Genomic DNA, 8,457 nt, shown 5'->3' with positions numbered 1-8,457 from the left:
CATAAGACCAGCAGCACTTCATATAAAGAAAAGAGTAAGATTGTTCTCAGAGTCAGTCTCAAGAAGTTGACCTTTCCCGTCTCTCCATGAGATCTGTCCAGATCTAAATGTACTCTGGTGAACGTACACAAGCTTTCTCAGTCATGTCTTCACTGTTTCTTTCACATTCGTGTCAACTGTTGCTCTTTCACAGGCGTTATGAGTTTATCAATCAATCATTTTTATTTATATAGCGCTTTTAACATCACAGGTTGCATCAAAGCACTGAACAGTATAAAGCAGAAGATCACAATGATAGGGATGTAACACTGTAAGGAAACCTGCATGAAATCATAAAAGAAAAGGTTCTAAAATCAAGTCCAGCATTATGCAAATACACAAATTAATACATTTTGCTAATAAATGTAGTGTCTATTAACAGAAACATCAGCTCCGGGGCAGATGTGTGTGCTGTAATGTAATTATTGTCCCATTCACAGTGTAAAATATAAAAGAAATACTTGAAAAATGACTTTTGTTGATCTATAATTGATTCTATAAGTTGATCTTTATAGTAATGACAAAAAGGCCACATAAAATGATTTTCCGTATCAAAATGTCATTGTTTCAGTGTAAGAATTAACGTTGAATCTTTGAATCAATATTGTCTGTTTATTCAAACATTGAAAAACCATAAATATTTAAATGTTGTTTCTGCTGTTGATGATAATGTTGGAAAAAATCTAAATATCATAGCATTCTAAATTCTCTAAAAAATCTTTTTTCTTCTTTTTAAACATATATTGCAATTAAAATAACAAACTAATCATTTATACTGATTTATCAGTTACTTAATTAGCAGAGATCAAGCTAAACCTCGCCCACTTCTTTACATCATCAGACATGCTTCAGTGCTCTGAGAGTGTTTATAGTGCTGTGAGTTTAACACTTCATGACTGAGAGCAGAACACAACACAATCTTCATCATCACACAAGACTCAACTACTACAATGAACAACATCCTCATCCTCATCTGACTCTCACGCTGTTTGCTCAAGGTTTGTTTGATAAAAGTTGATGATTATTATTCATTCTTTGAAATGTGAAATGTACATCAAATATTTAAATGTTATTTTGTTTTCTCTTTCAGAGTGTAGAGGACAGATCACTGTAACTCAGAGTCCATCATTAATAACAACAGGTCAAGGACAAGACGTCACAATAAACTGTAAAACCAGCAGCAGAGTGTATGGTGGTGACTACTTACACTGGTACTTACAGAAACCTGGAGAAGCTCCTAAACTCCTGATATATAGAGTTAACAGCCTCCAGTCAGGAACTCCATCTAGATTCAGTGGAAGTGGATCTGACAGTGATTTCTCTCTGACCATCAGAGGAGTCCAGACTGAAGATACAGGAGATTATTACTGTCAGAGTTTTCACTACCCAAACAGTAAATATGTGTTCACACAGTGATAAAGAGTCGTACAAAAGCTGTGAGTCAGAGTCACAGTGACTGCACTGATACAGCTGAGAGATACTGCAGCTGATGATGAGAGGATCACAAACAACACAAACACATTGAATCAAAGACTTCAGAGCGGATTCATTTATATGATATAGTTGTGAAACATCAGGCAAAAAGATCTTAGTCAATGTGCAGGAGACGTATTAGGAGCAGAGTTAGACAGCAACAAAGTACATTTACATGAGTTTTTTTAATTTGTACTTTTGTTTTATTTTCTGGAAACTTATAACATTAACTTTACAAAAGACAAATATCATACTTTTCACTCCACTACATTCTTGTCAATGTCCTTAAAGTAGAAAGACATTACTATGTACTATGTAGAGGTTCATTTTGTTTCCACTGATCATCTTGAAATGTTTCTACACCTTGACTTGACATGCTTCTGAAAGGTCCCACGGTTAACAGTGTATGTCAGAGCAGAACCTAGCCATGAAGTACAAGAAAGTGTCCGTAGACCACAGAGACTGCATTGTATCGAGACACAGATCTGGAGAATTGTACAAAACAAAATCTGCAGCTTTGAAGATTCATAGAAGCACGTGGTCTCTCTTAATGAAAGACGTTTGTAACAAACAGGACTTCTCCTACAACTGATCTTCTGGACAAACTGAGCAATTAATGGAGAAAGGCCTTGTCTAAACTGATGACAGAGAACCTGATGGTCATTTGAGTTGAGCTCCATGATCATAGAAGATGAGAGAAACCTACAGATAACAAACATCACGGAGACACTTCACTGATCTGGACTTTATGGTGGTGTGACCAAACTCAATCATCTCTTCAGTGAAGATGCATGAAAACACACCTGGAATTAAAAAAACACCTAAATGACCCTCAGACTCTAAAAACAAGATTCACTGGTTAAAAAAAAATCACCTTTAAAGTTATCCATATTAAGTTCTTAGCTATGCATATTACTAATCAAAATGTAAGTTTACCAAATGTCTTCATGGAACTTGATCTTTACTTAATCATTTTAGGAATAAAAGAAACATCATTCATTTTGACCAATGCAATGTGTTTGTTGTTACAGATATTCTTCAGCAACTTAAGACTGGTTTAAACGGTGTGTGATTGAGTTTAATACACGACTAACAATAAGCTTGAGGACAAACAAAACAGTTCTTAATATGTGTGTTGTTTTCTTCATACTTGTGTGTTAATGGAGAGTTAGAAGCTGTTCTCATAAACTGAACTCAAGCTGATGACGTGTCAGGGATCTGAAGAGAGGACTCAAAAACACGGTGAGTGTCAACAGCTTTATTTAAGAAACAGGTAGACTAGATGAGAGAAGTGAACACAGTCCAGACAGTAGTCAGGCTGAGAGGAGACTGAGTCCAGCCCCAGATGACGGTTGACCAGAGAGGTGAAGACACAGAGAAGATAATGACCAGAGCTCTGATAGTATTAAGGTGAAGCCAGTCCACAGCCAGCTGGACAGGACAGAACAGAACAGGACAGGACAGGACAGGACAGGACAGGACAGGACAGGACAGGACAGGACCGGACAGGACAGGACAGGACAGGACAGGACAGGACAGGACAGGACAGTACCGGACAGGACAGGACAGATGACTGACAAAAACCAAGAAAACAAAGACAACTCAGACAGGGAATAATCAAAGACTCTGAGATTGAGGAGACACAGTAGCAAACACTGGACGTTAACACAACAGGTAGAGTTATCAAACTAACAACACAAGAGAGAAGACAAGGATATTATAAAGGTACAGAGAACACAAGGAAGACAAGACTAAGACAAACGAGGACTAAACAAGTCTGTGGTAACAGGAAACAAGGAGACAGAAGAAGAGAAGCACATGACAAACACAAAGAAAGAAACATTAAACAAAGACAGGACACACATGACGTTCAGGGAAGGATCCTGACAGTCCGGCGCATACAAAATAGTTATAATGATTAAGGTCAGGTACAGTTAAAATTTCTTTAATAACAAAATCATTAGAAAACTCTGCATCGTCACTAAAAGTTATAATTAGCTATAAGTCTTTTAAACATTACACACTCGTGTTTTCTTCAGAGACTGTACTCATACACGCTCAACAATCTCTCCATTGTAAAAACAAAATACACAGCGGATCAAACATTTAATGGCATATTTTAGAAAATGTCCCTCTCAAAAAATGAAACTCAGGTCCCGATCTAACATCTGAAAATTGTACATGTTAAAATGAAGCCTTTTTATAATGTAGATAAAAACTGAGATAAAACAGAGAGAGACACTCCTGCTCCATGAGAACGAGAATATTTACATACAAAATAAGTTTATAGAATATATGAATAACGTGATGATAATGAATTCATCTGCGGTCTGAGACTGACAGCCGATTCTGTGTCTGAAGAAGATCATTTACATAGAGACACTTTACATGAGAGTGTTTATAGTGCTGTGAGTTTAACACTTCATGACTGAGAGCAGAACACAACACAATCTTCATCATCACACAAGACTCAACTACTACAATGAACAACATCCTCATCCTCATCTGGACTCTCACTCTCTGTATTCAGGGTAAATATTTTATGAAAAATCACAAACTATACTACAACATCTCATATAGTCTAATAGTATAGTATAATATTTGGTCAAAATGTTCACTAAACAGCTAAAATGTCTTTTCAGAGAGCTGGGGACAAATGACAGTGACTCAGAATCCAGAAATAAAATCCATCAAACAAGGAGAAACTGTTACGATCAGCTGTAAAACCAGTCAAACACTTACTAACTGTGGTAGCTGTTTGTCTTGGTATCAACAGAAACCTGGAGAAGCTCCTAAACTCCTCATTTATTACATAAACAGACTCCAGTCAGGAACTCCATCTAGATTCAGTGGAAGTGGATCAGGGACTGATTTCTCTCTGACCATCAGAGGAGTCCAGACTGAAGATACAGGAGATTATTACTGTATGAGTGTACACTATATCAGTGGTAGTTATGTGTTCACACAGTGATAAAGAGTCATACAAAAAGCTGTGAGTCAGAGTCACAGAGACTGCACTGATACAGCTGAGAGATACTGCAGCTGCTCTACAACACAATCACACACAACACTGATCAGAGAACACACACTCATAACACAATATCATTACAACACAAATATTATATTCCTGATGAAACTAAGTCAGTGTTTTAGTTAAATATGATGTCAATCAATTCATTCAGTCACTTCTTCTGTCTTTTAAGAAATATATTTAAGACAATGTTTACTTTATGTATGAAAATAGCAAAACCATTCTTTAAACCTTTTAATGGGTTTAAAGTAACAGTTATTAAGCAGGCCTTAGCATGGTTACTGTATAATATTTATGTAATGAGCGTATAATGAGCTTCAGTTTGCTTTTTAAAAGTAATTTATAATATATTTTATGAAGCACATTAATTCACTACATAAGTACACTACAGGTATAAGTGCTATTTGCTAAAAGTGCATTCTTACGATGTTCTTAAAATGTTAATATTATTAATTTATTTAGCTATGTTTATTTATTTCTTTTATTAGATTTATTTCTGTGTGTGTTATTAGCCTATCACTATTAATTTGATGTCTTATGTCTGTAATCCACGGGTCTAGATACAGACGTATAAAATTAAAACACAGATGCAAACCTGTAAAGCATTGATGGACTCTTCTTGTCTTTCACAGGCCGTGTGTGTGTGATAAAGCAGTCTATAACTTCTACAGAGTCTGAAACACAGCTGAAGAAAATATAAGTCACACTCAAAGATAAGATGAAAATCACATTTAAACTCTTCTTTTTCTTTGTTTGCTTCAGACACTCTGGAGGCTTAAGTTTGTAAATATACTCTTCACTTCTGCATTGTGTTTTTCAGTATTTTGTTTCTTCAGAAAATTGTATTTCGCTGCTTATATATTCAATGATGTTCTATTTATGGTGTTATTTTTAAGTCATACAAGTATAAATGAAATGTTCTAGAAATGGTTAAAAGATAATTTGACTGATCTTTTATTTGTTATGTTTTGGTCAAGATATTATACTCCTGCACTAGAATATATTTCCTTATATATTATATTTCCAAATATATTTATTTTGTCAAAATAAAAATTAGAATAGCGCTATTTAAATATACTGAGAGTAACATCTGTTCTGCTTGACTAGAGAAGCGAAACCCATCTGTTTCCGTCCAGATTATGGACCAATCAAACGGTCTGAAAATCTCATTTTCATGGTCAGGGTGGAGTGATTGTGACGGTCTCAGAATAGAGCAGCTCTGTCTCCAGAGACCATGTTCAAACCCCAAGAGCTTTATTTGACTCCATTTACTGCTACTGATGGAGCTTGTGAAAAACACTACATGCGTCTTGATCTGTTAGTTGTGGAATGATGTGGTCGGACACAAACGGAGCTTGTTGAGAAGCTTTATTGAATGTTGCAGCAAACACAGCAGATTGAAAGATCAGCCAGTGCTTTGACACTAGAGCTCTCTTTCAGTCTTGAGTTACAGTAAATGACTACAGCTGCAGCACTAGACTCACGTGAATCCTGCCTGACACAGGACACTCAGATACGGCTCATCTTCAGGAGAGAAACATCAGCACTGCGAGCGACTAACAGCGACTCTTGTGGAGCAGGACGTCACGAGAAGCTCCATCATGTGTTACTCTGCAGGCGTACTGCTCTCCCTTTTCCCAGCGTGCTTTGCTGAGGGGTCAGGACGCTACTGCGGCTGTAGAGGCCGTCCCGCTCGCTCTGCGCTGGTCACGACCCCTCGGTGACCTCTGAGTCGTCCAGCCTCCAGCTCACCTGCGCCCCTGTGGAGAGTAAGAGCTGAGCAGGCAGAGCAGTGCGGCTGAGTCTCCAGAGATCTGCAGAGAAGAGGGCGGCAGCAGAGACACCGAGGGCTTCTCTGTGGGACCAGCTGCAGGAGACAAACACAACACATTCTACAAACACACTCTTCTGCAGCGTTCACAGCATTTCTACAGGACTTTCAGCAGCAGACGTGAGGAGCGCAGTCACGATCACCATCTCATCACAGTTCATGTGATAAACACAAACTACCACGATCACTGCCTACATTTATATCAAACTTCAGAAAGAAAACTAAACTAAAGCAGGGCACTGACCGCTTTGATTCCAGTAGTTTAGTGTTTTAGGATAAATATTCCGCTCATGTTTTTAAAATTTATTTTACACCTAATAAAATATAACTATTTTAAGCTAAAATGTCGTGACCACAGTTCAGATGAAGTTAAGTTATGTTGCTGATTATAATAGAAAACATTAGAAATGAGCTGATATACACACAATATACAAGTTACAGAATCACTATACATTTTAATTCAATTAGACGTCATAAATGAAACTAAACACACAAGACAATCGACTGATTAGTGTTTTTTTCTGTTGAATATTTTTAATTCTTTATAAATGAAATTTAAACAGAGATTTTGTGACTAAAATTATATCACTTTTGTTCGTAATTAGAAAACAACTGAATCAACTGAATTTATAAATTCGTTTTTTTTTTCTTTCTTTCTTTTTTGGTTTTTACAAATCGTTCCTGTATTTAAAAGCACTGAATTATAAGAACCAGCGCTAAATAGTCCTCTCATGTTTTATTTTTTTAATACAGCTAAAAATGTTACTAATTTAAGATGAAATGTTGTGACACAGTTTAGATGAAGTTAATATTATGTTGCTGAATATATTAGAAAACATTAGAAATGAGCTGATATACACACAATATACAAGTTACAGACTCACTTTATATTTCAATTCTTCAATTCAATCTCATGAATGAAATTAAACACAGAAGACACCGACTGCTTAAATTTCATTAGGTTTTACATCCCAAAGAAAAATCTCTTTTAGATATTTTCAACTTTTCAGTTCTTTATAACTAAAATTTAAACAAAGATTTTGTAACTAAAAATAATATGTTTTTATAATTAGAAAATACAGAATCAACAGAATTTATATATTTTTTGACAAATCGTTCTTGTTTTTAAAAAGACTGAATTATAAAAACAACGATAGCAAACGAGATTCAGAATCACTGACTGAACTACAGAAAGTAGCTGCTATATATATTCTGAGATCAAATCTGTTTATTTTTGTATATCTACAAAAGAAGTTTAGTTACGTATGAACACAGAGTTAAAACTAATGAAGAAAATAAACCTGTAATAAATATTTTAATCATAAATTGTATGTCTGGAGAATTAAAAAGACTTACCGAGCACCAGTTTAGTTCCTCCACCGAAAGTGTACCACAGTGATACGATCTAATGAAAGACTCGTACAAAAACCTCTCTTCACTCGAGTGAACACAAACTCCAGCAGAGACACAAACACTTCAACACACTGACAGAGAAACACACATTATTAGTGAATATTAATTCACATAAACATGATTACAGTCAAATCTGTACATAAAAATATTTGAAAATGATTATAAATCATTAGTACCTTCATGAAGAGTTAAAATGTGCACTAAATGACCTGAACTGACTCTATTTACACATTTAACTAATCATTTATTCATTATTTATTCATGTTTTTGCAGTAACTTATGTGTCAATATCTTATGTTGAGATCACATGACCAGCTGATTATCACTCATCTTTATCTCAATAAATCTATTATCAGACAACAGTGAAGAGTGTGTGTGTGTGTGTGTGTGTGTGTGTGTGTGTGTGTGTGTGTGAGAGAGTGTGTGTGTGTGTGTGTGTGCGTGTGTGTGTGTGATGTGGTCATCTCGCGATGAGGGAGTGATTAAGAACATGCTTACCTGCACCAACAGTTTTTTGACCTGGTCTGGCCTTCAAGTAAAGCAGAGCAAATATGCGGTCTTCTGGGAGAGGAGGAGCGGTGGCAACCGCTGGTATAGATCTAAGACTGACCAGCCACCTTCTTTCACCATTTTAGACCAGCCTCTTAGAGTGTATGCCAGACATGAAATT

The 8,457-nt window shown here is 36.0% G+C and overlaps 1 long non-coding RNA gene and 2 pseudogenes across 2 annotated transcripts; 2 read left to right on the top strand and 1 right to left on the bottom strand.

Moving 5' to 3' along the window:
- The first annotated feature begins 971 nt into the window (after positions 1 to 971).
- LOC122331289 lies at positions 972 to 1,455 on the top strand (annotated as a pseudogene).
- Positions 1,456 to 3,894: 2,439 nt separating this feature from the next.
- Positions 3,895 to 4,483, top strand: LOC122330419 (annotated as a pseudogene).
- A 1,782-nt stretch (positions 4,484 to 6,265) lies between these two features.
- LOC122330491 lies at positions 6,266 to 8,304 on the bottom strand. 2 transcript variants are annotated; one of them, XR_006248024.1, is made up of 3 exons: positions 8,286 to 8,304; positions 7,731 to 7,858; positions 6,266 to 6,410 (listed from the first exon to the last, which is right to left on the bottom strand). It is a non-coding gene; the product is annotated as an uncharacterized LOC122330491 (long non-coding RNA). The 2 variants fall into 2 exon arrangements; XR_006248023.1 differs by lacking the exon at positions 8,286 to 8,304 and adding an exon at positions 7,964 to 7,982.
- Between the last annotated feature and the right edge of the window lie 153 nt (positions 8,305 to 8,457).

Source organism: Puntigrus tetrazona, chromosome 25 (assembly GCF_018831695.1).
Source record: "Puntigrus tetrazona isolate hp1 chromosome 25, ASM1883169v1, whole genome shotgun sequence".
In the NCBI taxonomy this organism is placed as follows: Eukaryota; Metazoa; Chordata; class Actinopteri; order Cypriniformes; family Cyprinidae; genus Puntigrus; species Puntigrus tetrazona.
This window is presented reverse-complemented; position numbering and strand designations above follow the sequence as displayed.